Source organism: Hyperolius riggenbachi, chromosome 8 (assembly GCF_040937935.1).
Source record: "Hyperolius riggenbachi isolate aHypRig1 chromosome 8, aHypRig1.pri, whole genome shotgun sequence".
In the NCBI taxonomy this organism is placed as follows: Eukaryota; Metazoa; Chordata; class Amphibia; order Anura; family Hyperoliidae; genus Hyperolius; species Hyperolius riggenbachi.
The window spans coordinates 155,090,406-155,104,985 of NC_090653.1; positions in this window are offsets into that span (position 1 = coordinate 155,090,406).

The following is a 14,580-nucleotide window of genomic DNA, read 5'->3' on the forward strand; positions in this document are numbered from 1 at the left end:
AAAAATATACATCTAGGCCTTTCCGTCAATTCTCTTTTCAAGTAGGGGTCTTTCAACAGAAGTGGCCAATGTTTACTGAGTACAGCTTTGATGGAATTGTGTTGGCTGGAAAATCTAGTAATGAAGGTAGGTTCTTTTTGTGTTTGTTTTTGTTTTTGTTTTTGTGTCTTTACTTCCTGTTTCGTAGATGTTCCGAGGAGGTCTTTACGATCGGTGTCTCTTGCCCTCTTCTTCGCTTGCTTGATCAGTCCACCGGGGAAGTGCTTCTCTCTGAATTTTCTTGATAGCACTTTTGCTTGTTCGTCGAAAATCCTGGTATCCGTACAGTTTTTACGAATTCGCAGGAACTGCCCATAGGGTATATTCGTTTTCCATGCTCTATAGTGGCTACTATTATAGTCGATATAGAAGTTGGAGTCCACCGCCTTGAAGAAATTCCTTGACTTTATTGTTTCGTTCTCATGATAGAGTACTACGTCTAAGTATTCGATTTGACGTTCATTGTGGTTAGAAGTGAAAGATATTCCCCAGTCGTTGTTATTAAGATAGTTTTTAAAGGTACAGATTGAAGAAATGTCGCCATCCCAGATGAGGATCAGGTCGTCAATATATCTTCTGTAGTAGATGATATTTCTGGTGTATGGATTGGACGCACTCAATAGTAGTTTTTCCAAGAGGCCCATAGTCAAGTTGGCATAGCTGGGCGCGAAGCTTGCCCCCATTGCTGTCCCCCTCTTCTGTAGATATACTGTCCCCATAAACTGGAAGAAATTATGGCTGAGTATAAAAGATATTGCTTGTATCAGAAAGAATTTTTGGTTAGTGGGCATATTCCCGTCATTTACTAAAAAGTGCCAGACAGCGGCCAGCCCAATCCGATGGTGTATGTTCGAATATAAGGCCGAAACATCCAAGGTAACCCATTGGTATCCCTCTTTCCACGGTATATCCTCCAACTCCTTTAGCAGCTGTGTGGAGTCCTTCAGATACGATGGTAGTTTTTGTACATATGCTTGTAGGTGCAGGTCAACTAGTTCTGAGAGATGCGATGTTAGAGACTCGATTCCTGCTATGATGGGACGTCCTGGTGGGTTCTTTAGGTTCTTATGTATTTTCGGTAAATGATAGAAGTGTGCCATCTTCGGGTTAGGTATCATGATGTATTCTTTTTCATTTTTGTTGATGATTCTTTCTTCAAAGGCCCATAATATGAGTTTTTTTAAAACATCTGAATATGTCTTTGATGGATCTCCACTCAACACCTCATAGTATTCTTCATCATTAAGGATTCTCTTTGCTTCCTCTAGGTAGTCAACTTTATTCATCACTACTATCCCGCCTCCTTTATCTGCTTGTTTAATTACAATATCTTGATTTGCTTCCAATTTTTTGACAGCTGCATTCTCTATTTTGGTTAGATTATAATGAATCTTCTTTCTTTCCATCTTCTTAAAGTCATCTAGAACCAATGAGTAAAAACTCTCAATATGTGGTCCTCTGTGATTGGTCGGGTAAAAAGTAGATTTATTTTTTAAGTTGGTATGTACATATCTTTCCAAAGCCATACTTTCCGAAGCCATATTTCCTTCATCCTCTATATTTGGGACGAAGGGGGTTAAGCTCTGTTCCCTGGTTGTCAGATCCCCTTGGATATTTAAGGGTGAGCTTTCGAGTAAAAGCATTTAGGTCTACAAATAACTCATAGAGATTAGCTGGTTTTGTTGGGCAGAACGATAATCCTCTGTTCAGTATGTTTTCCTCTACGTGACTGAGTGTGTAAGATAATAGGTTGAATATTGGTTTTCTGTTGTTTGCTGTGGGTTCCGTTATATGGAGAGTTTTCGATTTGCTTTTTTTGCCGCCTCTTTTTCCCCTCTTTCTGGGCTTGGGGCCGGTCTTTTCGTAGCCCTCATTGGTGATGGTATTATGAGGGGGGACAGGAAATTGATGGAATTGGATATCCTGGGTAGTAGTGGCGGTGTCTCCCCCATTATTGTCGGTAACTCTAAAAAAGACGATGATGAGGTTCCACTAGTGATGTTGGAACCTGAACTGCTCGTTGGTTCCTGTAACGGTAAGTAATAGTCGGTTATTGGTTTCGTTTGTGTCCGGACGCCTTTTTCTGATCTTCTATTCAGTCTCTGAATTTTCGTCTCTTTAAGAGATACAGAGGGTTGGGGCGAGGGTTGTTCCTCCCTCTGTTTCTGAATGGACCTGGGCATATTGTCCCGTTCCTCCGAGATAGGGTTGTTAGGTGTTTCACTGTATGTGCTAAGGTCTAGAAGTTCATCCAGTGGTTGCGATAGACTCTCCATCATCATTGGTGTTTGGGATTCTTCTCCGTTGGTTCCCGGAGCTCGTGGGGTGCTAAATACTTCCCCCTCGTCTGATAGTATTGCTTGCTCTTCCAAGGGTCGATTCCCTCTCTTCAGGGTGGAGACATTACTTCTGGAGGCTTGAACATGTTCTATATCCTTCACCCTCTGTAACGGGTTCTTTGGGTTAACCAGCGACGGGTATTCCCAATGATGGCTGGGACGTTTGGGCGTCTGTTGTTCTTTCCGTGGTTGAAATTTCCGGTCCCGATGGGACTTCAATCTTCTTCTTGCTATCTGATTATTGTGCTTGGGGGGGAACTGCCTAGGGCATAAAGTGTTCCGGATAGTGGGCAGTTCCTCTCGAGGAGGGTCTTGTATGATCCCAACAGGAACTTCCCCCCCTGATGGTCTACTGGGGTTTGATTGGGTGGGTTCTTCTGGTTCCTCTTCTGGTGTGGTCCTCGGATCTTGGGGCAGCTGTAGTCTTGGTCTGTGGCTTCTCTGTTTGTTGTGTAAGTAAAGGTTCCTGTCCCTATTGATTTTTTTAAGTTTATTTTCAGAGACTTCCAGTTCGAATCTGTTTAATTTATTGTTAAGAATATGAGAAAAGGACTTAAATTGATTGGTATCAGAGAATTCCTTAAGGGCCGCCCTCTGGTTTTCGATTTGTGGTTTAAGTTCCCCTACGATTGACTTACGTTTGTTACTAATACGTTCCATCATCCCTCCTGAGCACGTTTCTAGGTAATCATACCACTCTGCTGTGAATATAGGATCATCTGGGAAGGGGGATTCTGTGGGTACTCGTAGCCCTCCTGGTGAGATTTTCTCCTCTATATACACAGACTGCATCTCGATATCAGCTAGATTAAAAAATTCAGTTTTCAGAAGTTTTTCTAATGAAAAAAATAGGGCACTTAGGTCCGGTATTACCCGTTCTTTGTCAGAAGTGGACTGTTCATCAATTGCTTCCCGCTGATCTGGTCAAAAATTGCTAAGTCTGAATTGTTCCAAAAGTTTCATACGCTGTGTTGTACGATCTTCTAATAGATCCATGTCCTTGTCCGTGAAGTAGGTCTTCAACCGGATCCTCTGTGTCTGACGGAAACGATGTCGCAAGATCGTACCGTGTACAGGAGACTGATTCTTGGGTAAAAAAACAAAAAAGACACAGAGACCGGGAGCCCAATCTGGTGTATTATCAATGAGACACCAGAATATGTGCATAAAACAGTTATATACTCACAAAATTGGGTTGCTATAGAAAGCAACCACCTTTCTCGCATGTGAGGAAGTACCGTCCTCACTCGGCCTTGCTTCTGATGATAATATATAGGTCGCAGCTCCAGGCAAAAAATTGGCCACTTGGAATAACTTCCAAGTGTGCACTCCCCTATATTGGGGTGGCAAAGATTCAAGAAGAGTAGGAGGCGCCCGTAAACTTATATCAATGGTAGGTATTGTGGTAATAATAAAATAATGAATAAAAGTAGTAGAAAGGGTTTTCTTGTTCCTACCTTATAGCAGTGAATATCACACGCAAGGTAGTAATCAATACTTCTTAACTTTTATTGAGGCACAAATGACAACGCGTTTCTCGGCTACTGCCGCTTCCTCAGGTCTATGGATTTGCCTTTAAATACAGATGGCAAAACTCAAGATAGACACGTAACATTCAGCACCAGTGGTCATAAGTACATAAACACATGAATGAACAATAAGACCAATAAAACAAATAATATAACAAGACAATAAGATATAGTACATTGATATAACTTGTACAATAAAAAACCTATAGGGTATGGTACATAGGTCCCGGTGGTAATATGTAGACACCGGTAGCTAACCAAAAAGACAATAAATATAATTAAAAATATATGTAAACAAAGATGCTGCTCTAAGTCAGACTGATAATTATAAAAGAATATGCAACTAAAAATGTCTGCATATATATGCACGCATATGTACATACACGCATGCAACTACATACAAGGAGGACGAAACTTCGATTCAATTGCATGCATACATACGTGCATGCACACACACCCACATACACACACACATACACATCCATATACAAACACAATATAGTAAAAATACTGCACTGTGCATTGGGGCCAGCTGATATGCCTAATAGGAATATGCAATATAATATGGCTCATAGTGGGGCTAAGGGGAAGAGGGGGCCAATGGATAATAGGTACACTGGGAGAAATAGCCAAGTGGGAAAGGGCATTTAACGGAAGGGCTCTTTTAGGAGTAATATATATGGAATCCAAAGATATTATGTTAGGTATCAGAGAGATTAAATGTTAGGATAGGTGTCAGTGGGGGCGGGGAAACTGAATTCATACGATGGAGATAAAGTGTATCTCTGACAGTATCGGGACAGGACAAGTGTGCCTTTAAATATCTGATAAGGGAACCGGGAAGAGGGAAGTGCAGGCTGTATGGCAGGTCCCCCGACCGGGGGGCAGACCGTAAGGTAGAAGCAGGAGACAACCGCTTACCTAATGCTGAAAGTCGCTATCCTGGGCGCCAAGCCTGGTAATGGTTTGGCGGCGCCTATTTGAAACGTACGTGTGCGCCGGAGAGGAGCGGGCCGACGTCATTAAGGGGGCGTGGCCAGCAGCCGGCGTACATCCGTGAGTAATGACGCACGGCATCGTCTTCAATCTGGCCAGGGGTGGGTATCAAAGCGGCTCCTCTGGTTGCCGAGTGATAGTGGCCGGGGGTTCCCAGATAGAGCACCAAGTGTCTCTTGGTGGCCATTTTTGCGGAGGCCTGTGGAGGCGGCCATTTTGGGTAGGGTAGGAAAGGGATAGGAAGGTAATTGGAAATAAGAATAGCCCAAACAGTGAAGTTTAGACCGAGGCGGCCACATTCAAGAGGACCAGGGGAGGAGGTGAGGGATATGGAACATGCGTAGAGAGATGTAATGAGGGGAAAGAGAATGGTATAAACCAATGCTAATAAGGAAGAGACAAGGGAAATTATGTGTGGAACATGTATAGCCCCCAAGGGATATATATTAAGAACATGTACCCCATGTATTAAATACATACAGAGTAATATAAAAAAAGTGGTGGAGAACAACAGTATCAGTAAAAACAACAGCGCATATACAGTCAATAGACAGTGTGATGGTAATGATATACATATATATACAGTATACAGGTGTTGAGATGAAACATCCTGTGGCATATAGTTTAGATCTGAAGATCTTATAAAAGGCATACAAAAATATACAATATATACAATATACGGAAAACACAGCTTCTCAGGGTTATTGCCAATATAGGGGCTCATGAATAGGGGAGAGAGAACATAACCCCAACCATGTATCAATAAACCGTACCTATAACAGGCTTTCTTTTATGGTTAGTTTATAGCCTAATATATACATTTAAGTAACTGGCCCGCTATTTAGGCTTATATAGATATTCTGAGTTATGGCCCTTCTTTGAGTTTATGAGATATATAATCAAGGTCAGTGATGAACTAGGGGACTTTGAATGGATATAGGGATCTGAGAGGCCTCAGGGGGGACGTGTATAAAGGGAGAGTATAACGAGAGGAAGTAGGGTCACAGGTTGTGTTCCAGGCACACATTAAGCCCCTCAGGTTGAAGGGTATTCAGCTGAAATATCCAGTACATTTCCCTTCTTTTCAGACTACCATGACGGTTTTGAGCATCTTCCAGAATGTGTTCTATGGGGCAGATGCTTGTCCCATCTATACTTCGATTGTGTTGGATTTTATAATGTCTGGAGAGGCCATGTTTCATATAGCCTCTTTCAATGTTTCGCCTATGTTGGCCCCATCTAGTTCTCAGTTGTTGGGTCGTACGGCCCACGTACTGTAACCCACAAGGGCAGGTTATTTGGTAGACAATAAAGTCCGAGGCACAGTCCATCTGGTGTTTTAAAGGAAAAACTTCTCCTGTGTTGGTGGATTCAACACTCTGTGCTCCGTTTTGGATCTTATCGCAACACAGACACCTTGGTTGGTTGCATCGTGTGACCAATCCCTGCATATTTTTAGGCTGGCAGGTCGTATCCTTAGATCCTGCAGGGTTTTTAATTTTACTTGGTGCTAGTTGCGTTTTCAGATTCTTGGCTCTCCTGAAGGTACATCTAGGCCTTTCCGTCAATTCTCTTTTCAAGTAGGGGTCTTTCAACAGAAGTGGCCAATGTTTACTGAGTACAGTTTTGATGGAATTGTGTTGGCTGGAAAATCTAGTAATGAAGGTAGGTTCTTTTTGTGTTTGTTTTTGTTTTTGTGTCTTTACTTCCTGTTTCCTAGATGTTCCGAGGAGGTCTTTACGATCGGTGTCTCTTGCCCTCTTCTTCGCTTGCTTGATCAGTCCACCGGGGAAGTGCTTCTCTCTGAATTTTCTTGATAGCACTTTTGCTTGTTCGTCGAAAATCCTGGTATCCGTACAGTTTTTACGAATTCACAGGAACTGTCCATAGGGTATATTCGTTTTCCATGCTCTATAGTGGCTACTATTATAGTCGATATAGAAGTTGGAGTCCACCGCCTTGAAGAAATTCCTTGACTTTATTGTTTCGTTCTCATGATAGAGTACTACGTCTAAGTATTCGATTTGACGTTCATTGTGGTTAGAAGTGAAAGATATTCCCCAGTCGTTGTTATTAAGATAGTTTTTAAAGGTACAGATTGAAGAAATGTCGCCATCCCAGATGAGGATCAGGTCGTCAATATATCTTCTGTAGTAGATGATATTTCTGGTGTATGGATTGGACGCACTCAATAGTAGTTTTTCCAAGAGGCCCATAGTCAAGTTGGCATAGCTGGGCGCGAAGCTTGCCCCCATTGCTGTCCCCCTCTTCTGTAGATATACTGTCCCCATAAACTGGAAGAAATTATGGCTGAGTATAAAAGATATTGCTTGTATCAGAAAGAATTTTTGGTTAGTGGGCATATTCCCGTCATTTACTAAAAAGTGCCAGACAGCGGCCAGCCCAATCCGATGGTGTATGTTCGAATATAAGGCCGAAACATCCAAGGTAACCCATTGGTATCCCTCTTTCCACGGTATATCCTCCAACTCCTTTAGCAGCTGTGTGGAGTTCTTCAGATACGATGGTAGTTTTTGTACATATGCTTGTAGGTGCAGGTCAACTAGTTCTGAGAGATGCGATGTTAGAGACTCGATTCCTGCTATGATGGGACGTCCTGGTGGGTTCTTTAGGTTCCTATGTATTTTCGGTAAATGATAGAAGTGTGCCATCTTCGGGTTAGGTATCATGATGTATTCTTTTTCATTTTTGTTGATGATTCCTTCTTCAAAGGCCCATAATATGAGTTTTTTTAAAACATCTGAATATGTCTTTGATGGATCTCCACTCAACACCTCATAGTATTCTTCATCATTAAGGATTCTCTTTGCTTCCTCTAGGTAGTCAACTTTATTCATCACTACTATCCCGCCTCCTTTATCTGCTTGTTTAATTACAATATCTTGATTTGCTTCAAATTTTTTGACAGCTGCATTCTCTATTTTGGTTAGGTTATAATGAATCTTCTTTCTTTCCATCTTCTTAAAGTCATCTAGAACCAATGAGTAAAAACTCTCAATATGTGGTTCTCTGTGATTGGTCGGGTAAAAAGTAGATTTATTTTTTAAGTTGGTATGTACATATCTTTCCAAAGCCATACTTTCCGAAGCCATATTTCCTTCATCCTCTATAACAACGACTGGGGAATATCTTTCACTTCTAACCACAATGAACGTCAAATCGAATACTTAGACGTAGTACTCTATCATGAGAACGAAACAATAAAGTCAAGGAATTTCTTCAAGGCGGTGGACTCCAACTCCTATATCGACTATAATAGTAGCCACTATAGAGCATGGAAAACGAATATACCCTATGGGCAGTTCCTGCGAATTCGTAAAAACTGTACGGATACCAGGATTTTCGACGAACAAGCAAAAGTGCTATCAAGAAAATTCAGAGAGAAGCACTTCCCCGGTGGACTGATCAAGCAAGCGAAGAAGAGGGCAAGAGACACCGATCGTAAAGACCTCCTCGGAACATCTAGGAAACAGGAAGTAAAGACACAAAAACAAAAACAAACACAAAAAGAACCTACCTTCATTACTAGATTTTCCAGCCAACACAATTCCATCAAAACTGTACTCAGTAAACATTGGCCACTTCTGTTGAAAGACCCCTACTTGAAAAGAGAATTGACGGAAAGGCCTAGATGTACCTTCAGGAGAGCCAAGAATCTGAAAACGCAACTAGCACCAAGTAAAATTAAAAACCCTGCAGGATCTAAGGATACGACCTGCCAGCCTAAAAATATGCAGGGATTGGTCACACGATGCAACCAACCAAGGTGTCTGTGTTGCGATAAGATCCAAAACGGAGCACAGAGTGTTGAATCCACCAACACAGGAGAAGTTTTTCCTTTAAAACACCAGATGGACTGTGCCTCGGACTTTATTGTCTACCAAATAACCTGCCCTTGTGGGTTACAGTACGTGGGCCGTACGACCCAACAACTGAGAACTAGATGGGGCCAACATAGGCGAAACATTGAAAGAGGCTATATGAAACATGGCCTCTCCAGACATTATAAAATCCAACACAATCGAAGTATAGATGGGACAAGCATCTGCCCCATAGAACACATTCTGGAAGATGCTCAAAACCGTCATGGTAGTCTGAAAAGAAGGGAAATGTACTGGATATTTTAGCTGAATACCCTTCAACCTGAGGGGCTTAATGTGTGCCTGGAACACAACCTGTGACCCTACTTCCTCTCGTTATACTCTCCCTTTATACACGTCCCCCCTGAGGCCTCTCAGATCCCTATATCCATTCAAAGTCCCCTAGTTCATCACTGACCTTGATTATATATCTCATAAACTCAAAGAAGGGCCATAACTCAGAATATCTATATAAGCCTAAATAGCGGGCCAGTTACTTAAATGTATATATTAGGCTATAAACTAACCATAAAAGAAAGCCTGTTATAGGTACGGTTTATTGATACATGGTTGGGGTTATGTTCTCTCTCCCCTATTCATGAGCCCCTATATTGGCAATAACCCTGAGAAGCTGTGTTTTCCGTATATTGTATATATTGTATATTTTTGTATGCCTTTTATAAGATCTTCAGATCTAAACTATATGCCACAGGATGTTTCATCTCAACACCTGTATACTGTATATATATGTATATCATTACCATCACACTGTCTATTGAGTGTATATGCGCTGTTGTTTTTACTGATACTGTTGTTCCCCACCACTTTTTTTATATTACTCTGTATGTATTTAATACATGGGGTACATGTTCTTAATATATATCCCTTGGGGGCTATACATGTTCCACACATAATTTCCCTTGTCTCTTCCTTATTAGCATTGGTTTATACCATTCTCTTTTTCCCTCATTACATCTCTCTACGCATGTTCCATATCCCTCACCTCCTCCCCTGGTCCTCTTGAATGTGGCCGCCTCGGTCTAAACTTCACTATTTGGGCTATTCTTATTTCCAATTACCTTCCTATCCCTTTCCTACTCTACCCAAAATGGCCGCCTCCACAGGCCTCCGCAAAAATGGCCACCAAGAGACACTTGGTGCTCTATCTGGGAACCCCCGGCCACTATCACTCGGCAACCAGAGGAGCCGCTTTGATACCCGCCCCCGGCCAGATTGAAGACGATGCCGTGCGTCATTACTCACGGATGTACGCCGGCTGCTGGCCACGCCCCCTTAATGACGTCGGCCCGCTCCTCTCCGGCGCACACGTACGTTTCAAATAGGCGCCGCCAAACCATTACCAGGCTTGGCGCCCAGGATAGCGACTTTCAGCATTAGGTAAGCGGTTGTCTCCTGCTTCTACCTTACGGTCTGCCCCCCGGTCGGGGGACCTGCCATACAGCCTGCACTTCCCTCTTCCCGGTTCCCTTATCAGATATTTAAAGGCACACTTGTCCTGTCCCGATACTGTCAGAGATACACTTTATCTCCATCGTATGAATTCAGTTTCCCCGCCCCCACTGACACCTATCCTAACATTTAATCTCTCTGATACCTAACATAATATCTTTGGATTCCATATATAATACTCCTAAAAGAGCCCTTCCGTTAAATGCCCTATCCCACTTGGCTATTTCTCCCAGTGTACCTATTATCCATTGTCCCCCTCTTCCCCTTAGCCCCACTATGAGCCATATTATATTGCATATTCCTATTAGGCATATCAGCTGGCCCCAATACACAGTGCAGTATTTTTACTATATTGTGTTTGTATATGGATGTGTATGTGTGTGTGTATGTGGGTGTGTGTGCATGCACGTATGTATGCATGCAATTGGATCGAAGTTTCGTCCTCCATGTATGTAGTTGCATGCGTGTATGTACATATGCGTGCATATATATGCAGACATTTTTAGTTGCATATTCTTTTATAATTATCAGTCTGACTTAGAGCAGCATCTTTGTTTACATATATTTTTAATTATATTTATTGTCTTTTTGGTTAGCTACCGGTGTCTACATATTACCACCGGGACCTATGTACCATACCCTATAGGGTTTTTATTGTACAAGTTATATCAATGGACTATATCTTATTGTCTTGTTATATTATTTGTTTTATTGGTCTTATTGTTCTTTCATGTGTTTATGTACTTATGACCACTGGTGCTGAATGTTACGTGTCTATCTTGAGTTTTGCCATCTGTATTTAAAGGCACATCCATAGACCTGAGGAAGCGGCAGTAGCCGAGAAACGCGTTGTCATTTGTGCCTCAATAAAAGTTAAGAAGTATTGATTACTACCTTGCGTGTGATATTCACTGCTATAAGGTAGGAACAAGAAAACCCTTTCTACTACTTTTATTCATTATTTTATTATTACCACAATACCTACCATTGATATAAGTTTACGGGCGCCTCCTACTCTTCTTGAATCTTTGCCACCCCAATATAGGGGAGTGCACACTTGGAAGTTATTCCAAGTGGCCAATTTTTTGCCTGGAGCTGCGACCTATATATTATCATCAGAAGCAAGGCCGAGTGAGGACGGTACTTCCTCACATGTGAGAAAGGTGGTTGCTTTCTATAGCAACCCAATTTTGTGAGTATATAACTGTTTTATGCACATATTCTGGTGTCTCATTGATAATACACCAGATCGGGCTCCCGGTCTCTGTGTCTTTTTTGTTTTTTTACCCAAGGGTCACACAGTATGTTGCCCTTGTGAGATTAAAATTGGTTTGAACAATTATGAAAATGTACAATTGATGTGTCTGTAGACTTCATGTTTAAAAGGCAAGGAAGCTGCACTGTGCATGCAGTGCTGTCCTAAGAGCGAGTCTGTGAAAAGCTATACAAGACTATACAAGAAGTGAAAATATACAACCTTTTATGAAACCAGGAAGATTGCTTCCCACTGCCAAGTTCATTAGCAATTATAATTCTCCAGTTAATGAGTTCATATATTTGATAGTAAATCATGCTTATCACATCGCATCATTGTCACTGGCAAACTTAATGACCTTGACCAAGTCTCCATGGAAGACTCGGTCAAGGTAGTTAAGTTTGCTGACATCACCACCTTTGTTGACCTTTTCTCCAAGAATACTGTCCAGGCATACCATCAGCAGGTGGACAAAATATGACACTGGTGCAAAGAGAACAGGCTGGTCCTCAACACTGCCAAAACTGCCCTCCTACACAACACCAGGTTGCGGTCTAGAGCGCTGAGGATTGCCAGTGACCCCTTTCACCCAGGTCACTGCTTCTTCAGCCCACTCCCATCAGCTCAGGGCCATTTCCACCAGAACTGCTAGACACAAGAACTTTTTTTTCCCGCAGCTCTCAACCTGCTAAACTCTCTTCACATAAGTTGCTTCTGTTGCCCACAGCTCTGCAAATAACTAAAGTTCTGCTCCCATTACACTTCTCCTGGGATCATTTAGGAAGAGGACAATTGATATGGGGACAAGTAGCCACTGAAACACTCAACAAGTCATTATCATCTGTCCCTTATGTCCAAAAGGGAGATTTAAATGCTAGCCACCGATGAAAAGTTCTGAAAATTCTCACCTGTTGCAGTGCTTTGTAAACCCGGTAGCAAACAGATTTCTAGTGAAGTTCCAGATAAGTAAAAATTAAGCATATTTCGGTTTCCCCTACCCAGGGAACCTATGAAAAAAATAAGCAGCAGGATAGACTACATTTTTTTAAGTGAAGAGAATATCAGAGAAGAGATGGAAAAAAATAAATAAAACTGTGGTGTTTATCCTCTTCGTTATAAAAGAGAGCTGAGGTCATCTTCATCCTAACAAGTTGACTTCTATCACTGTGGCAGAAAAACTATTTCAACATATTTATGCATTTACCAAAAAGAACAATAACAAAACTGTTTTCAAGAGTAGAGGAATTCCTATGAAGGTTTTATTCCTGCAAACTTATGTTTCTTGTATGGGGTAAACCATTTTGACAATAGTAGGGACCTTTTTGATCAAAGCAAAAGGGTGTTGTAAACCCAAATTTACTAGAATTACCTCTCTTGGTGTAGTGGCTCCATATGCAAAGCCTTTATGTTATGCAGGGCAGGATAGCGTACAGATCTGCATCAGGTCAAGTACTCGAAAAGTGAGTCGGGATTGTTTAACCAGCATTATTTGGAATCAGATTGTTGGTTAAGGGCAGGTAGAACACATTGCAGGCCAGGTCAGGTGCAGGTAGTGAATACTTATGTAAGTCTCTGTAGCTGTTGCTCACCAACATCTGTGATGGGGTTGTGATGTCTTATTTGACCAATATATTCATGTGTTGACTTGGATGCTGACCAGCAGTTAGGCCTGGTTTATATCAGCTGCTAAAACTGTCCATTTATCACACTGGAAGACAACAAATCAATGGACATGTTGACGTGAAGAACCCTATGTTAAGTATAGGATCCATTCATACATATCCATTGTGAACATATCCACTGTCTCTGTCTCTGTTATGGAACTGAAGAAACCTTCTAAGGGTCCATAGCAAGGCCATCAGGAATATAAAGAAATAAAAAAAACGATACTTTGTTAAATTAAAAAATGTTTAGGTTGGTGTATATATGCCACGAAATTTGAGTCATTCAAAGACCTTCTTCACGTGGGCACTATGTTAGCTGAGTGATAAAGAAAAGATGTTGTTTAGGTAGACAACCATTAAGTCATTCAAGCGGCACTGTAGTGACATATAGTAAAATGTAGTAATTATTCAGGATACTCACTTGTACATTAATTATCCTGGTATCAGCATCATAAACACTTCCTATATCTATATATTGCTGTTGCTGTATATTGGTATGTAGACCTGCCCTCCCAGTGATGTCACAGCCTAGGCTGTTAAGCTATGCAGAAGTTTCCTCCCAAAGCATTCTGGGAGACCAGGTATTTTTCTACTGGCTTCAGAACACTGAGAATACAACTATTATGCAAAGCTGCACCTCACAGCACTGAAGATGTCACCACCCGTGATACATTTCATAATGTAAAAGAAAGACAAAGAGAGTGCATACTCAATACAACAATCAAATGGCTGAAAAGCCACTGCTGGACAGGTCTCACCTCCTCTGATGGCTGGTGGGCCCATATGGGTGAACCAGCTGATGGGCTTTGTCCCACTGTTAGAGATGTCCCGAACGGTACCGTGATGTTGAAAGGCAAGTGGTGTCATCTCTGGCACATAGCGTTGGGTCAAGGGTCCATCTGACCACAGATGCCTGGTCAGGGCAGGTACATTACTTATACGGCACATTGGGTCAACCTGGTGACCATTGGCAAGCAGGGAGTACGTGGCTGTGCAGTGGATCTAGTTGTGACACCTCCACGGCTTGCAGGCAGGCCTGCTGCCACCTCCTCTCCTTCTCCTCCTACTCCTCCTGCTACATCCTTGTAACGATCGGTGTCAGCACACAGAGAGAATCTGATTATTGGTGATCTGCAGTATCACCAAGAATACAGATTATACCCGATTATTGATGATCTGCAGAATCACCGATAATCCAAGTATAACTAACCTCTGGACACCTTATAGTGTGAGTGTTTGATGCAACAGTAATAACTTTGAGTAAGACCACCCGGGGAGCGGGTGGTCTTTGGCAGTACGGGCGATACTGCCTTTAGGGAGGAACAGAGACCTTCCAGTAGCCTGAGAACTCCAAAGGGGTGGAGTTTCAGGGTAAGGTAGGCTGAAACTGTGAGTGAGTGAGTGACA